Source organism: Mugil cephalus, chromosome 5, assembly GCF_022458985.1.
Source record: "Mugil cephalus isolate CIBA_MC_2020 chromosome 5, CIBA_Mcephalus_1.1, whole genome shotgun sequence".
Classification (NCBI taxonomy): domain Eukaryota; kingdom Metazoa; phylum Chordata; class Actinopteri; order Mugiliformes; family Mugilidae; genus Mugil; species Mugil cephalus.
This window is the reverse complement of record NC_061774.1, coordinates 26,937,831-26,955,145: the sequence shown is the minus strand read 5'-3', so window position 1 is coordinate 26,955,145 and position 17,315 is coordinate 26,937,831. Positions and strand designations below refer to the sequence as shown.

At 42.0% G+C, this 17,315-nt stretch overlaps 1 protein-coding gene across 1 annotated transcript in view; it reads right to left on the bottom strand.

Annotated features, from left to right (window-relative positions):
- Positions 1–15,826, bottom strand: part of fat2 (FAT atypical cadherin 2) — a 105,136-nt gene extending 89,310 nt beyond the window's left edge. The window contains exon 1 of the mRNA XM_047584860.1: positions 15,538–15,826. The gene's annotated coding sequence lies outside the window, so the exon portion shown is untranslated. The remainder of the gene's footprint in view (positions 1–15,537) is intronic.
- Positions 15,827–17,315: the final 1,489 nt, after the last annotated feature.

Sequence of the window (17,315 nt, the reverse complement as noted above, 5' to 3'; positions counted from 1 at the left end):
GATCAGCAAGTTGCCTCGAAGCCTTTTCAGACAGGTGGCTTCCCCATAATTATTCCCTCGGAGGCCGAGCACCAGCCACAAAACACTCATAGAAAGTATTACTGCTGAGCTTCTGTCACTGCAGAGCTGCAACGAGGGATTTGTAGACATTTCATGACACGAAATTGTGCGGTTCAGTCCTGATTGTAAATGTCTGCTACGCGTTCTGTGGCATTAGTCTCCAATAAGAGATGGACTCTTGGATGATGTGAAAATACATGCATGTCTCACACATTGTTTTGCTCTTTCTGTCAACAACAAGTTCTTTATAAAAAGCTCAAACTAAATGGCATTTTGACATATTTGCATGACTGGTTTTACCCGCGGAGGTGAAATGATTTTACCCCCCATCACATCTGTGTTTGTATGACGCATTCGCACAGGATAAATAAACTCTTTTTAACAATTTAACTCTCCTGCTTATGGTCCACCTGATGTCTGAGTTAAGCTATACTTTTTTTATTTATACCGCTGCACTTTTTGACAGTTTTACCTATTTTCATTCCAGCCTTTTTTTTATTTTAGCAAAAAATACCCCAAATAAAACAAAAACACCTATTTAGGACATACACAAAATGAAACTGAATGCTGTTTATGAACATTTTAGAGCTCATGCATGGCCTTGGTCTCTTTTGAAGAATAAGCCGTACTTGCATTGGACTAGTTTTACCTGAGGACATCCTGTGATTCAGATTCACACAGGATAAACAAACGTTTTACTCGAATTCTCGTTCCGTTGTTATGACTCTGCTACTTTCCGTCTCACACCACTGCATGTCTCAAATTACCGTGCAAATTATAATGGATGATAAAAATATATTTTTGATACTATTTATCCTGGGGAAGAAATTACCAACAACTTGTGAGTATTTAAATCAGCTCCACCTTGGCTGACGAACACATAAATGGTTGATTTAATGGTTTCATTCGTCTAAACGGGTGAATTATTCAGCGACATCTCGACTACGTGCTCTAACATCTGTCTAAACTTTTGTGATTCTTAAGTCACGAGGGGCAGAAAAAAAGACGCAAATCAAACAGAAGTCTCAGAAAAGTAAAAATTCACCCCTAAATTATAGATATGTCGAGCAGAAGAAAATGACATTTACTCAAACATAACTCATGTCCTGAGCTCTGATTGGTTCTTTAAGCTGCTGCTGTCCCATAAACCACCCACAGGAATGTTAAAGAGTAAAGTTATTTGTTAGTTTACTATTAGTAACATACTGTTTTTCGTAAATAAAACGTGATGTAATGAGACTGTATTAAACCCGGAGAAGAATCACCCAACTACCTGTCAGTATTTACATCAGCTCCACCTTTACTGATGCGATGAGCAGATATAACATCACTAAATAAAATCCCACACTTCTAAATGTGCAACTTTGCACGTACGCCACTGTCGAATCTTTCATTTATAACACATCCTTCATAATTCTTTAGTGAAAAGAGGCAGGAAAAAGCTGCGAGTCAAAGAAAACTCTTTAAAAAACATAACAAAAAGTCCCCCCACCCCCGCTTCAAACCACAGAGATGCCAATTCACAACTGGATTAGTTTTATCACAGGACCTCTGTGTTAGGAAAAATGGGGAAGGTAATTTGCCGTGTGCAAACAGGGCTTAAAGCCGCTTAATGCCCTTTTCTCACAGGAGTTTTACCTGGGGACATTTAGTAATTTGTAGCAATTGTGGTCGTCTGTGATCTTAATCCCGAGGGAATCTATCATAATTCTTGAAGTAAAAATCATTTATTTACCGATAATATTTTTCCTAACAGAGGTCCTGTGATAAAACTAATCCAGTGTGAATCGGCATCTCTGTGATATAGGGTGTGTTTTTATTTATTTATGTTTTCCTTAAAAGAGTTTTGTTTCGTCCTTTCAGAATTAAGAACGCCGCGATATAAATCAAGTTTCTGACGAAAGCCAAGATGCCTCTGTGGAATTTGCAGACCCACTCACAGGAAAGTCAGTAAAGTTTACTTATCCCGTGTGAATGCGCCTCACAAAACTCAGATGTAGGGGGCTTATTTCTAAATCACACTGGATTAGACTGGATTAGATTAAAATTAACGTTATTGTCATTGTATATACAGATACAGGAACGTACACAACGAAATGTAGTTTGGCATCTAACCGCAAGTGCAAACTGCAAAAAGTGCTAAATTTACCCAATAATAGGGAACGAGCTACGAGCTACGTCCTCGACGGGACGCCCCAGCTGAAACTGATCCTCTGCAAATAGAAGAAAAAAGCATCTTCCCACAATCCCAGAACATCCTTTTGATCTTAATCTGTATCTAAATCCTCGCTTCCATGTAATCAGACTCACTAGAACAAGTTGTTTGATTCAAGTCATGATTTCACATTCCACAAGTGGAATGTTTTTTTTTTGTTTGTTATGCAGGTAAATCTTTAAGACTTCAGAGTGTTGGCATGAAGACGTGGTGGGAAAGTCGCTGCACATGCAAATCGCGATTCGCAGAACCAGTTCGTGTCAGTAGCTGCTGGCGGGATGATGCTGGCTCCACTCTTAACGGTGTTCACGTGGCTTCAGCCGCATGCATCGGGGAGGGGAGTTAAAACAAACTCAACAAGCCCCAGATTCTGCTTTGACACTCGCTTCGAGGTGCATCTGCACGTCGTGCCCCTTTAATGGAGCACAAAAAGGCCTCGACAGAGAGGGAACTGGAGGGCAGAACTCTTTGCCCTTCGCTGCCTCGCTGACAGCTCATCCAGCGCAGAAAAAAAAACCCAATCCACACACACGGAACAGTCTGGAGGGCAGGAACGCCGCTCGCTGAGATCGGAGCGATGAAAAGCTCCCACCTTCCCCTCTCCTCCCCTTCCCTCCCCTTCCCTCCCCTCTCCTCCCACTGCTCCTTCACTAGGGATGGACATCGATAAGATACCGACGCCATTATCGATTCTGCTCATCGATCCAATTCTTTATCGATTCCCTTGCGACTGTGAATTTTTGGTTTAGGAAAAGTAGGTGTTTGTGGTTTAAACAAGAGATAAGAGCGTGTGCAAGAAAATAAATAGGAGATTGGTCACCGGCTCTGCTCCGCTGAGACTTGGCGAGAGACATGGCGCTCTATATTTAATTCTGTGCGTCATCGACAAATACTTCATCATGGTTGGTGGTGTTGCCGCCCTTTGCTTGAAATAACAGTGCTGCATGAATTGCTTTGAGTAAAGATTCTTCTTCTTCTTTCGTTTTATGGCACAACTTTTAGGTGCAATTGGGATGTAAAGATTCGTCATGAAAACTATCGATAAGGGGAATGGATAAGCATGAAGGCTAATGAAGCCAATGAATTACACCAGTCTTAGCTTGATCAAAATGAGCTCATCCTCATTACGCAGAGCAAACGTCTTCCACTCGACAGTTACACCGCTGGTATCCAGATGTCTAAACACAAAGCCGAGAGATGTCTTCACAGCGGTTCACGCATCGCCTCGATTTATGAGGGTGCATAGAACAAACTACAACACAGCAGCTCTCCCTGGGCGTGGGACGTCCTGAACGTTCAGGTCTGCGTCTCCAGGTAGGCTGGCGCTGGTGGTTTCAGTGGAGGGTGACAGGTATGTGGTGGGGCTTATCTCCACTCACTCAATCAGATTACAACAGTCGGGGGGTCACTGTTTGGGTTTGGAAAGAGATTTGATGCATCTCATCAGATTTTCTGCTGTGTCATTTTTCTTTTCTCTTCTCCGTCTCCAGCGTGTTATTTTTGGACTTCAGGGTTACTTCAGGGTTTGGCTCGGAGTTTATAGAACGTGCCCATACATAAGATTTCACATTGATCTCAGTCTCGAGGATACAGATCTGCAGGACTGTCACAATGATGCATGAAGCAATCCTCTGGTGCAATAATTACAGATTTAAGAGGGATTTTGTCGTCGGGAAAAACCTGGATGTGCTTATCCCTGCAGACAGGACCAAATCTGTCAAATTTTGACACTGGCTCAAGCAGTAATTTACCTAATCTGGCTCAGATTAAAACGTCTGTTCATGCAAATGGCCACAAAACTAAATAGTCTCAAATGGAGAAGAAAAAATAGAAAATCTTTTGGTAATTTTGGCTGAAAATGGCTTTTAAACTTTTAGAACAATACAAAAAAAGTTTTATCTCAGAAATCTTTCTCCCTCGATAAAAGCGGCACGGCAGAGCAAATCAGAGGAGATCAGAGCCAATTAGAAAAGCTTATGCAGAGTCATTGACTGTCCTTGAAAAAATTTTGGGCAGAGGCAACTTGGTTTCATTTGCAAATCTATCATATGGCATCAATGCGCCATTGTCCTCTATTGTGAGACAGTAGGGTAAAGAGAAAAGGATCATCCAGCCAAAAAAGACAAGCTGAAACAAGGGTACTGATCTTTCTTGAAGGCGTTTCATTCAAGTAGCTTCTTTTGTTCTGAAAGATTAAATGTTTGAGTTTAAATAGGAACATGCGTTGGCGTTGTGCACTGAAAAATGGCATGAACCCCGGTTTCTTACCTGTAGCTGGTGGAAAAGGTTTCCTACAGGTGAAAGTTCAGTTGCCCTGGTTTACGTTTGGATACACTAATTATCTGGAAACTGTTTCTTTTTCTTATTCTGTCTCATTCTGGACATAATACAGACTTTTCGTACTTCATATCAACCTCTTCTACACACGTCATCCTTAAAAGGTTTCACTTCTTAGTATTGTGATGAACATGAGTCTAATTTAGCCGTACGCTGCTTTAGTATACGGGAAAAAGATTTGACTTTAAGACAAATATCCAATGTCTAAAAATCCGCTACGATAAGTAGGTTTATCAATACTATAATACATATAATGTGAGAAACGTGCTCTGTGCACTTTGCTCTGCAGGATAATCGAACGCAACCTGGCAAGTTCATAACTCACGGGGTAAATACTAATATTTGCTCCTCTGATGCTGAAATAAAGGAGGGTGATTTAAGACGGAGATGAGGATGGATTACACGCCGCCTGAAAACACCCAAAATATTTGGTTCCATTTGAATCTCATCAACTCGGCGTCAGACATGTAATGAAGCCCACAAATCAGCATTATCTGCTTCATCATCGCCTGCTCATAGTCCCGGTCCGTTTGTGTGAAGTGGAGCTTTGTGTCGAACGCAGGACTGTTACAGTAACAACACAAAACATAACGGATTTACAAGTATCTCAGCTTCACTGAGACACTGACGTTGCACTTGAAAGCACCGTAAAGATTACAGCCAATAATCTTTGGTACATACGACCTGGGACTGTGTGAAAGAAAATAACTCTTCCTACCAGCAGGTGGCAGTAGTTGAAGGATTAATTCATCCTTCAAAGGAGGAAACAGCTGGGAGGCTAGGACGCTAGGAAGAGCTAGTGTTACCTGGAAGGCTAGGAAGAGCTACTGTTACCTGGAAGGCTAGGATGCTAGAAAGAGCTACTATTATCTCGGAAGCTAGGAATCGCTGCTATTAGCTGGGTGGCTAGGAAGCTAGTAAGAGCTACTATTAGCTGGGAGGCTTTGAAAAGCTACTATTAGCTGAGACTGTAGGATGCTAGGAAGAGCTACTATTATCTAGGAAGCTAGGAAGGGCTACTATTAGCTGGGTGGCTAGGAAGCTAGTAAGAGCTACTATTAGCTGGGAGGCTAATACGGAGCTGGCCTCTCCTGTATGATGCTGATCAGGATGATCATGTTAAAGCCCGTCTCTCTGACCACTGAGCTGAAACAATCAAAAGGTCTGACTTGTCCCCGTGATGCAGGACACAACAATAAAACTTCAATCCACCTCATAATTTACATTTATTTATTATTAGAAGCTCAAATAATTAAAACGTCAGAACGAAACCTGTAATGATCCGAGTTCCCAACATGTGTTGTCATGACAAACTGTCACTCAACGCCTCAGGAAAAACACATCTGAACCTGAAAGTGACACTGAAAAAAAGAATTTGTAACGTTCATGTTTTCATCCAAACAACCGGACCTGCAGGGCAGAAACTCGGGGCTATTAGCGCCGTCACTGAGGTCAGCTCTCCAGCACATTCTGCCTCCTCCCCTCCCCGTGTGTGTTCCAGGCTGCAACCTGCAGCCACATGTTCGACTCCGGCTTCCTGGATCGCGTTTCGACATTACCCCCATAGCTCCCGAAGGCTCCGGGTACAGATAGTTTCTGCAGCTTTTTCTTTTTTTTCATTTTTTTTTTTCATTCCTCATCTAAATCTGTCTGTCAGCGTGAGCATGGCAGCAGCGTGTCACTCTCTACAGCGCTGAAATACACTTCACACAGCTCAGGAATCTTTCATGTTCGCCGACTCTCTGCTGCACTTGAGCATTTTTCAGCAGAGTGGATTGGTGCATCAGCTCTTATCTCATCTGGTCATTGTTTATCGGGTTTATCAGGATATAACTGGAAGTTTATATGTAAAGGTTCTTGACACGTTTTTGTGCAAGGAAAAGGATATAAACTAATAGTTAAATTAAACCTCAATGCTAATTTTTATTCATGGATTAAAGTCAGAGTTAAGCTGAAATCAGACTCATCTCAACTTTGTTTGCAAACCTTGTCGATGGATTTTTTAAAACTGTCAGTAAAAAGTTGCAAAAACTGCCAAATGCACTCCACCGTGAACGGATAACAAAAAAAAAACTGTGTGAAAGGTGACGAGGCGGAAGGGAAAGCTGAGCTGTTGGATTCATTTGTTTCTGTCCTGTCCTGATACGACGAAAGACGAGCGTCCTGTGTGATCTATGGGGTGTCGTTTCAATCATGTTTTTGTTAACACGAACACAGTGTCTCTCATCTCGTTTAGTTCCGCAACGACTTCACGGACGGCAGGTTTTGCAGCATGAATTCATGCATGTCTGTCGAATATGTTGAAGTTTATAGTAGTCAATCAGATTTCACATTAATGTCAGTTTGCTGGTTGTGGTATGCATGAAAGTTGGTCTGGAGTCTTGTTTTAGTTGGGACCTGATTATTCTCCTGCAAAGATCTGCCAGGTCAATCGTTTTGTTGGGGGGATGTAAGGCTCTTTTAAGGTACTGCAGGACTAGACGTCATAACCTGCCCTGGTGCAACCCATTTATACCTGTGCACTCTGTGCACCCGCTCTGTAACAACTCCACCCAAACACTAGTCTTCCTGTGTCACTTTCAACAATGGCAACAGGAACTTCTGTCAAAAAATTTGCCAAAGACTTTCTTTGCCAAAAAAACACTCCCTTCTGGAGCCTCAAAGCAGCCACTCAATGAACTGCAGCTTTTTGAACTTCAGCATGAGCTTCATCACTCACACCTGAAGGTTACTAACCTGGGTCTAATGTGGTCTACAAGGTCCACCTCTGCATGAAGAAGAAGAAGAAGAAGAAGAAGAAGAAGAAGAGCCCTAATGTTGACTAACGAGTGTCTGAATCAGCTCTGATGTTCTAATGCTCTAAATACATGTTTATATTTGTTTACACCACTGAAGGACAAGGAACCAGATATGTTAACCTCACTTAATCTTGATTTTAAAGTATTTCAATGAGTGCCCTATAAAGAGTTATGGGAACTTCCTATTAATTAAGGTAAAAACTGCATGTAGTCAGCTTTGTCATAGTTGAAAATAACATGTTATAACCCTCAGTGATCCCTATATGTGGCTGCAAGACTGTTAATAGTTTTGAGGCTGTTTGAATCGTAGAATATCCTTCATTACTCTCTGCATAATCTGTTCATATCTTCTCTTTGCCTCAGAATCCTGCACCAAGTCAATCCAGTTTAACAGCAGCACAAATTAGATCCTCCACGTGAACGTTGGAGCAGTCATGATGAACGTTCAGTGAAGAGCGGTTATATCAGAAGATATTTACTTGAGAACCTGATAAAGAGGCTGGTAAATGTTAAAAAAAAAAAAAAAAAAAAAGAGTAGAACATCGGTTACGGAAAGTAGCTGTTAGTCGCCACTCTTGTTGGGTCACTTATCCTCGGTCTTATCATTTACCTATTCATTAAAATCATGCTCTGCTGATTCATTGAGGGAACCAACCAGCCCCCCCCCCCCCGGGTACCTGACTCAGTACAAAGGTAGTCATCCTGTTTCCTGCTTGATGACTAGTGCAGCCACGACAAGTTCAGTCATGGCTGCACTAGTAGTAGTTGCCAGTATCGCGTTGTAAAACCAGTGTGGGTGTAGGGAGGGGAGGGGGGGGGTCATAATGAAAGCACCGGGCACGAGGTTTGATCTTAACAAGCACACAGCAGCCCCAGCGGTATCATATAAGTAGTTATCTCCATATGTTTGCACAAAAGCTCTTCACGAGTAGAATGAGGTAAAATGCTAAGTGGCCTCATAAGAGAATGAAAGGATTTTCCTTTTATCGCTGGAAAACTATACGCCTTTATTCGTCCTCCTGCTCCTTCTGTGATTGTATTCATCCCATCAACCCGTTTCCTGGTTTTTGTCAAGTGATTACGCCCCCATTCTTCACAGAGAAAAGAGAGACGGCGGCTGGGACTCGGCTGAAATATAATATCGCTGTAATCGCTGCCGCCGGTGCCACTGTTTGGGATGTGGTGGGTGTTTTTAAGGAAATGTTTGAAAAAAATTAAATACGAAGGGACAAGGTGAATTTACATAAATTAATTTAATGCTTTATTTATCTGTCAAAAAGCCTTTTTTTTTTTAAACCACCGTATATTAACCCCCGGGCTCAGTGCACAGTGTGTTTAAGTATATTACTGCCATTGTTTAGTGTATATTTATAATATAGTGGCTCCATCTTCACTGTCTCTCACCATTGTTTTATTTTAACTTAATTTTTAAGCAGCTTGTAATTAATAAGTGGCGTATAACGAACTGTAACACACTATAAACTTTAATTAATGTATTTATTGAGTAACTTATTTTGCAAACACGTGATTTTTTTGTAATTATGCTGTGCTCTGTTCTACTTCCATCGGTTACAAGAAAATAATGGATTATACACTGAACTTATTGTTTAAATTTATCTTTTTACAACTCTCATGGCTCCACTGGACCGCTTTACGGCACGGTTGGCATGGCAACTGGTGGTCACCATTATGTCACATCCTGTTTCTATAGCATCAGATAAGAAACTAAAACTAAACTCATGTACAAAACTGATCAACATTATATTAACTACCTAAAACGACAGAATCCATCCTTTATATATACACATATATACACACACATATATATATATATATATATATACGACATGTATTTTAGTGTTTTAGTTTCGCCCACTAACATGGAGGAGGTGGAGCTTATGACCTATAGTGCAGCCTCCAGCCACCAGAGGGAGCTCTACTTAGAGGAGCTGTTGGGTCGTCCATCTTTATACTATATTACTATATATATATATAATACCACTAGTACTACTATACTGTCTATTGTGAGAACCAATCAAATTGCATGGGGCGGGGCTTAATGTGGTGCTGCATAAATGAGTTGCTAACATGAGCATAAAATTACATCTGAATATTGTTCCAAAATTACGTTTAGACCAAGAGAAAAGTTCTTCTTCTTCTACACTTACAAAAATTATCAAATAACCCTGTTTTTTTCATATATTAAAGGATAAAAGGCAAATTTTCTTTTTACATTTTCTCTTTTTCGTTATCTTAGAGGGTGAAACCGAACTCGGACCATGAACCTTTAACAGCGCGTCTTCTTGAAACTCAGCTGAGGTTGTGAAGGTGCACAAACAGTTAAAACGACAGATCAGACAAACCACTAATTGATGCATTGTGGGACTTTTATAGGCTTTAATCTCGTATTTGCATAACTGCAGTGTTCAATTAAAAACAACAAAAAAACAACAGCACTTTCTTTCAATCTAACGCAGTAATGAGTCTGTGTTGTCGCACTGAGCCGTGATGGATGGGGAGGCCTCACCCGGTGTCAGTCTATTAAGTGCCCACTTTTTGTAATTAGACAAAAACGCCTCTGAACCTGTTGACGACAAAGTGATGTTTTCTTAACCTGAAAATGTCACATTCACGAGATACAACAAGACACCGCAGCCATAAAGCTGCTCGGCTTTATGAGAAACTCCCGCAGCCTTTTCCAGCCGGTTTAAAGATTTCTGGCGTCTGGGAAAGTGTCTTTGTAGACACGACGAGCAGCGACCAATCAAAGAGTCACAACTTGTTACACGAAATGAAGTTCAAGTAGCATATTAGATGTTTTCTCAGTGTGTTTGAACTAAATATTGAAGCTTAAGCTTCTATTAACCTGTCATTTGAGGTAAAAACAGAGTTTAGATGGGTTTGACAAATAATTATAATCCCCGCTAATCCCCACATGCATCTGCAAGGCTGAAAATTGTACAAAGCTATTTGAATTGTAGAATATCTCGTATTATTCTCTGCACAATGTGAGGTCTTTATAGACTGGAATCTTTTCCTCGTACCGTGGGAATCTGCTTCATAGCATGTGATTTAAAAAAACAAACAAAAAAACACCGTGGCTGAAAACGTTTAAAGCATTTTCATGAAACACGAGGTGAATATTTCCTGTTTGTGAGTTATTTTTCATGCTTGTTTATTCCGAATTTTGATTTTAAATGTATTTTTAAATGATTCTGGGCGTAATTAAAGCTGCACTCAAAGATTTTTGCATTTTATTTTGGATTTCCACGACTGCCTGGACTCTGCAGACAGGAGTCATTTCATATGATTACGTATGACAGCACATTTTAGGTAGAATTTATTCATGCATTTATCATATTTTTCTTTATCTCATATAGTTGTACATCATCATCATCATCTATCTTGTATTTTTTATACATATTTTCCCCCTATTTTTGGTTAAATAAATAAAAGAAATTCATAAATATATTATTATTTAGTTTTTTACAGTGACTGTAGTAGATGAGTGAGGGAAAAGAGAAACAGAAAGTGTGCGAGCGACATGAACGTTTGCATTAACATCAGGGATGTTGTTAAGGTTTTATCTGACAGCGCTGCTGGTGTTTAAAGAATGGAAAACATCCAGATTCAGATCCAGAAGGCATTTTGTTACATGCAAGTTGATCATAATATTAATTTAAATCTTTCAATAAAATGCTGTGCGTGGTCAGATGTTGAATCTAATTCCAGGTGTTTCCTCCTTGTTGCAGGTCGACCAGTCTGCAGCTTTAGAGGCGAAGTCCAGACAAACTTTTGACACAACGACATTTTGAAGGTTCACTTCCATCCATGCAGGTGCAGGGTCAGAGCTAAACTCACTGGCGCCCAGATGAAGCAGCCAGATCAGTCTGTTTATATGACATGTTTTTATTGCACGTTTTTCATCAGTTTATCCTTTTTAAGACAAACCATCGACCACTACGTTCACTGACTTATTGGACTTCTGAAACACTTTGTCATCGTCTCCATCTCCAGAAGCAGAATAACTCTGTTTGCAGGATACGGGTTTTGTATTTGAGGAACACCGTGCGCCGTCCCAGCTCAGAGCCGGCATCTACAAACCGTCCTCTCACACTTCATGCTGGTAGCGCCTGCATAGAGAAGCCTGATCCACAGTTGTTTTCTCATACGTTTGGTTTTTTATTTCTAACGGGGTTGTGAAACTTTTCTGAAGCATTAAGATTGTAAACGTGATTTCATTTGGCTGTTTTTTTTGTTGCTGTTCTGGAGCAGATCAGATGGATCAGTGCCTTGTGCTTTCAGACTGAAGCTTGTCTGTAACCCATTTAACTTTATACAGCACTTTAAAAAAAAGAGGTTACACAGAGCTTAAATTAAAAAAAACCCAGAAAGGGATAAAATGCAATAAAAGAGAAAACAACGTAGGAAACTAAACGTGAGAAAGAGACGACAATAAAACGTTTCATGAATCCACAACTGAAGCAAATCTATCTGCAAGCCAACAAACTGAACCGGGTAAAAAAAAAAGATCAGCTACATGAGTCAGGCTTTAAATAGTCCAGAAATTCAACATTACTATAGAAGATGGAAAGAAGATGAGAAGACTGAGAAGAGTGGGCTCCTGGTAGACTGATGGTGGTGACGGCTGTTAAAGGCGAAGAGATGCAAGAACCAGGACGATGTGGACACAGACTGAGACATATGTGCAGGGACGTGTGGACATGTTTTCTTCAGAAGAAACAGGTATTCTGGTAATTTCATGGTTTCCGCGATGCAGGAGACTCGACCCAATAATTACTGTCCCAACTCTGCCACGAGAAGACGCAACCACGTACAAAACCTCCACCCGAGTCACGTCCTCCACCAGAACCAACGCAGAAACACCTCAGGTCGCGCCCCGATGTACGAGCCTGAAAACCACCAGCACCATCGATTCAATGCAACATTGAAAAGAACTGAAACCCCCACAGAAAACGTTGGAATCCAATCGAAGGTTCCCACACAGCTGTGTTCAATCCAACAAGGCGCCTGAGGGCTACATGCTGCATGGTTAGGGTTCGGGTTCGCCCCAGAAAACCGATAACACACATCAGAATCTCTTTAACGCACAGAAATGTTACCTGGTGCATCAGCGCCACACGACACATTTATACAATTTAGACAAATAAAAAACTGGAAATGTACAGTGATGCAATGAGTGGAATAATTACAGGCTGTGGCCGTGGGTGGTGCGTGCAGTGTGTGCTACTGTTTTCAGTGTGTTAGGTCTGCTGCACACTGCATTATACCCCACGTCCACGTCCACAAGGAGGCAACTGTCAATATATTTTTTATAAAGCTTACTCGAGCCTTATCCACACCTTCAAGGGAGAATTGACAAATGTAGGTTGGAAAGAAATCCTCGAGTGAAACGCACATTCCTTCTTCCAGATACCAATTAAAACCAGGCTTTGGGGGATCTGAGCCTCCATCATAGTTCACCTCGCTCTGACTTGCTCTCGTTTGTGGAAACTGCCTCCAAAAAAACCATTCTGCTCTTCTCTGACTTCACTGCCTTGTTCCTGCAAGATGGTTATCAGCGATGGATGAGTCCAGCCCTTCCTCCACCTCCACGGACTCCATCACTCTGCTCTCACACAGGTATCAGTGCAGAGCTAAACAAAATGCACTGAGCTTCCTCACAACTCTCCTTAAAAATGAAATCGCATTTAATCCGGGAGTTGCAGTAAATTTTGCGTGAAAGCTAAAAATGACTCTGAACTGTTAACGAACGGTCAAAAACAACTTTGACAGAAGTGTAATTTCAGATGAGACGTAGCGGGTGATGTCAGGGCGAGGTTACGACGCTAACCCCGACTGTCTGGACGGGATCAAGGGTTGGGAAGGGTGCGGCCCCCGGGCTTAACCTCTCTCACACCCACAGCACCAGAGGAGCCCAGACAAGGATTCCTTTAACTGGAGCTGTGGAGGTTATATTGGGACGAGTTAAGAGCCCCGAGCTGCTCCGGAGCTCGGTCCGGATGCACTTAACACCGTCTGAGCGCAGATGTTAGAGAAACGCCAAAATTAGAACACAATACGACTTCTCCATGTTCTCTTCTATTCTAAAGTCTGAGGAAAAGCTGCAGGATGTGGTTCTTTAAGTACAAACTACAGTCCAAGCTCATAGCGTGTCCCTGAGTTTAAAACGATGGTGGTCTGTGTGAAAATGTTTTTTATTGTTTCTGTGTTATTTATTTTATGCTTTTATGTTAATTCTTGTTGAAACTCCCCCTGACGACGTCGTCCTTAGAGATCTAATGCGCCGCGAGGTAGTAAAATACTGACTGACATTTTATTAGTTTTACTGCAGTTTTGCACAGAAACACACGTTTTTATTTTAAAGTCTGCACTAAAGTCTTGTTTTCTTGTTTTCAAGTGGCTCTCCTCTCACCCCACACCCAGTTACCACAACTTTTTATTTTTTTTTATTTTTTATGCCTTTAAACACAGACTCTGCATAACTCTTCAAGCTCCGCTCTGCAATCGCAAACTTTTTACTGTCGCAGCATCTGTAAAAGTTGTAGCGGCGTGCCACCGGAGGCGGCGGTCATAAAGAAGCTGAAGTCATGGAAAAGAAGCGGGGACGACAAATTGGCTCTTGTTCGACCTTCTATTTTTTCTTTCACATTCATTTAGAGTTTTAAAAGTAGCATTTAAGAGAAGGAGACAAACAGCTTCTCTCTCCTAACTCTGTAATTTCTCTGAGCCCGTCCTCTCTGAGCTGCTGTCTGCGAGTTTAAGTCATGTCATGAGAAGGTTGAGAGGATGAGGGGGGGTCGAGGGTCCTTTTAAAGTCCCACACACACACATTTACACCCCCTGACACCCACAGGGTCACTCTGGTCTCACGGGGCAAATACCATAATTACAGGGAGGGTCACAAATGCCTCTTCAGCACCCCCTGTCCAGGTCATTCAAGCCGCCGCGATGCTTCGTTGGGACCCCGCTGTGTGAGGTGAGTGGGCGTGGAGGCGTTGGATAAGTGTGTGTTTGTTTTGGGTGGGAGAGGCAGGTTTTCTGTCTTTTCCTTTTCGCTTAATTTCACCACTTTTCTTGGTCATTTTTCCTGCATTTCCCCTTCAAAAGGGCCAGAGAGACGTACAGTCGTCCAGGTCAAGAGGCCAGTGGAAGAGCAGACGTCCAGACCTCCGTCCAGGTCTGGACTTAATCTGATCATTAATGATGCTCAGCGTCTGCCACATTATCCATCAGATCATTTAAAAAGCTGAAACTTTTCTGAGGAAAGTCTCCAAACAAACAAATTATACACCACTAATTTGCCGCCTATAGACTCTGTAGCCTCTGGCATCTGGTGGGTCACATCAGATTCAGTTTTCTTTCCAAACCGTTTACACAATAACCAGGTCACTTTCCATTAATGTCCCTTTTTAAATAAATGCACCATCTCTATAGGTTATCTATCCACCCATCCATCACGGGTGTTACCGTCGGTCTGAGGGGTGCGCGCCACTCAGGAGGTCGACCTCCGTGGATACACCTTCAGCTCGAGGGACAAATCTTTCTCCCCCGTGACTGCGTTTGCGGCGAGAATATGATTGAGCAATTTAGGCGCTCGCACGGCATCTCAGCTCCAGGACAAAAAAATAAATAAGAGGAGGGAGGGAGGATCGACAGCTCGGCTGCACGCATCGACATGTGCTCACACTCTGAGCTCTAACTGTCAGATTAAAAGCCAAAACGTCAGACAAAGGCACCTGAACACACACAAGTCAGCTTCCTTTAACATATTTAGATAATTGCAATCTTGTAATCGCAGGTTGCATGCTCATTATTAACACCTGAACACAACTTAAGAAAATCATTTATGCAAAAAAAATACTTTCCGTTTCCAGCCGATAGATTTATGCTTCGCAGGTAAAAAAAAAAAAATAGTTCATCTGTATAAACAGAGACACTTTCACTCTGTTTACACACACTTCAGGGTAGTGTTTAGCTGTACCGTAATACTAAATAGTGGTGTTATTCTCCATAATAAACAGCAGCGTGAAGTGAAGTGGAGTGGAGTGAAGTGGCGTGCACGTCAGCGTCAAGTTTACAAAAAAAAAAGAAAGAAAAACTCACCCGAGGTCCAGTTAGGCCACTCTTCCAGGAATACTCGTCTACTCCTGTCACGCTTCACCAACTTAAAGAATCCTCTGACAGGACGGCGGCGGCCGGCGTGCTCCCATGGTGGCTCGGCGTAAAGTCCATGAGGGGATTCAAAGAGAAGAAGAAGGAGAAGGAGAAGAAGAAGAAGAAGTTGTGGGAAACACACATGCACATGAGTTGGAGGAGTGTGTTTCTTCAAAAGGCTCTGCAACAAAGTGCTGCTGAGACACCTCAACACTCCCTCAGGAGTCCCATCTCCACCCACTTCTTACACTGTCCCACCTCTTTTCTGACTGACACACACACACACACACACACACACAGGCACAGGCGCGCACACACACACACACACACACACACACACACACACACACACACACACACACACACACACACACACACACACACCCTTTCCATGTGCCCAGATTGTCGGGAGCCTCCCCCCATGTTGCCTGTGGGCTCAGGCCTTTGGGCCTCGGCCAGGACTCAGCTACTAGGCTGTGTGCATGTGTGTGTGTGCAATTATATATGTGTGTGTGTTGATACTGTACATCTACTCCAGTCATTTCTCTGGGATCAAGAAAACGGCTCCACTCGCTCCTACTCAACCTCACTCGACCCGAGCGTTGCCGGAGGCCTTCTGGCGTCGAGGTGTTGCTTTCAGTTAATTCTCCGAATGTCACGACCCTGAAGAGATACCACATCTCTAACGAGGCAGCGCAATTTGTTAAAAAAGGGGATTTAAATCGCCTTTGGTCTGACTGCACGTGGGATTAGCCGAAAGGTTTAGCAAACACAACAACCGTAAGGGAAACAAACCGATATCCTAACGCGCGGTTCATGCTTCCATCCCTGCAGACTTTATGTAACGTACCTGCCCCGACTTAAATCTGACCTTTTATAAAAGGAGGAGGCGACGACACGCACGTCCACATAATGCGTCTGCCAGACCCTTGACCTGACCTATTTCTCTCATTAATGTTAAAAGTGAAGCGTGAACACCTACACAGGCATTTAACATGAAGCAACAACCAGCCGATATATCGGCCCTTTGCCACAATGCTTTAATTGAGCAAGAAAAACACACGCAGCAGATGAAATAAGGATCATCTGGCTCAGATACGTTCAGATAAGGCTGGAAATTAGGTTCAAGGTTCATTTATGTGTCGCACATACAAACGAAGCCGGAGCATATATGCATAAAGAATATAAAAATATAAAATATAAAAATATAGAAAATGGTGCAGAAGGTGAAATAAAATGTGTAATAAAAATGCAGCAAATGTTGTGTACTTTGACATACTTTAGTTTATTGCGTGTAAGCTTATTTATTTGGGTGGAATGAAACTGGTAAAGGTTTTCAAAGTATTGACATTTAATTTTTAAGCTGTAAATCATAAATTGCCTCAGTATGAAAGGAAAGTGTGATCGGATCATGAGTGACCAGCTTCAAGTCCAGGTGTGAACATTTACCTGATCTGGTCTCAGTCCACATGTGGAGATGAAGGTCTGGGACACATTTGACCTCATTCCTTTAGTTAGTGTGAACACACGATGAGTCCTGGGTCAAATTAAAGACCCAGAGAAGAGGAGTTCAACTCATTCATTCAAAAACCAGTAGAAATTATCACCTGAAAGGGAAAAAGGTTTGGGTTTCTGAGCGATGTCAACTATCAGCATGTGGATGATTATTAATGCAATCATGTACATGGAGCTCAGAAGCTTCAATCATTTTTTGAGTTTTGTGCAGA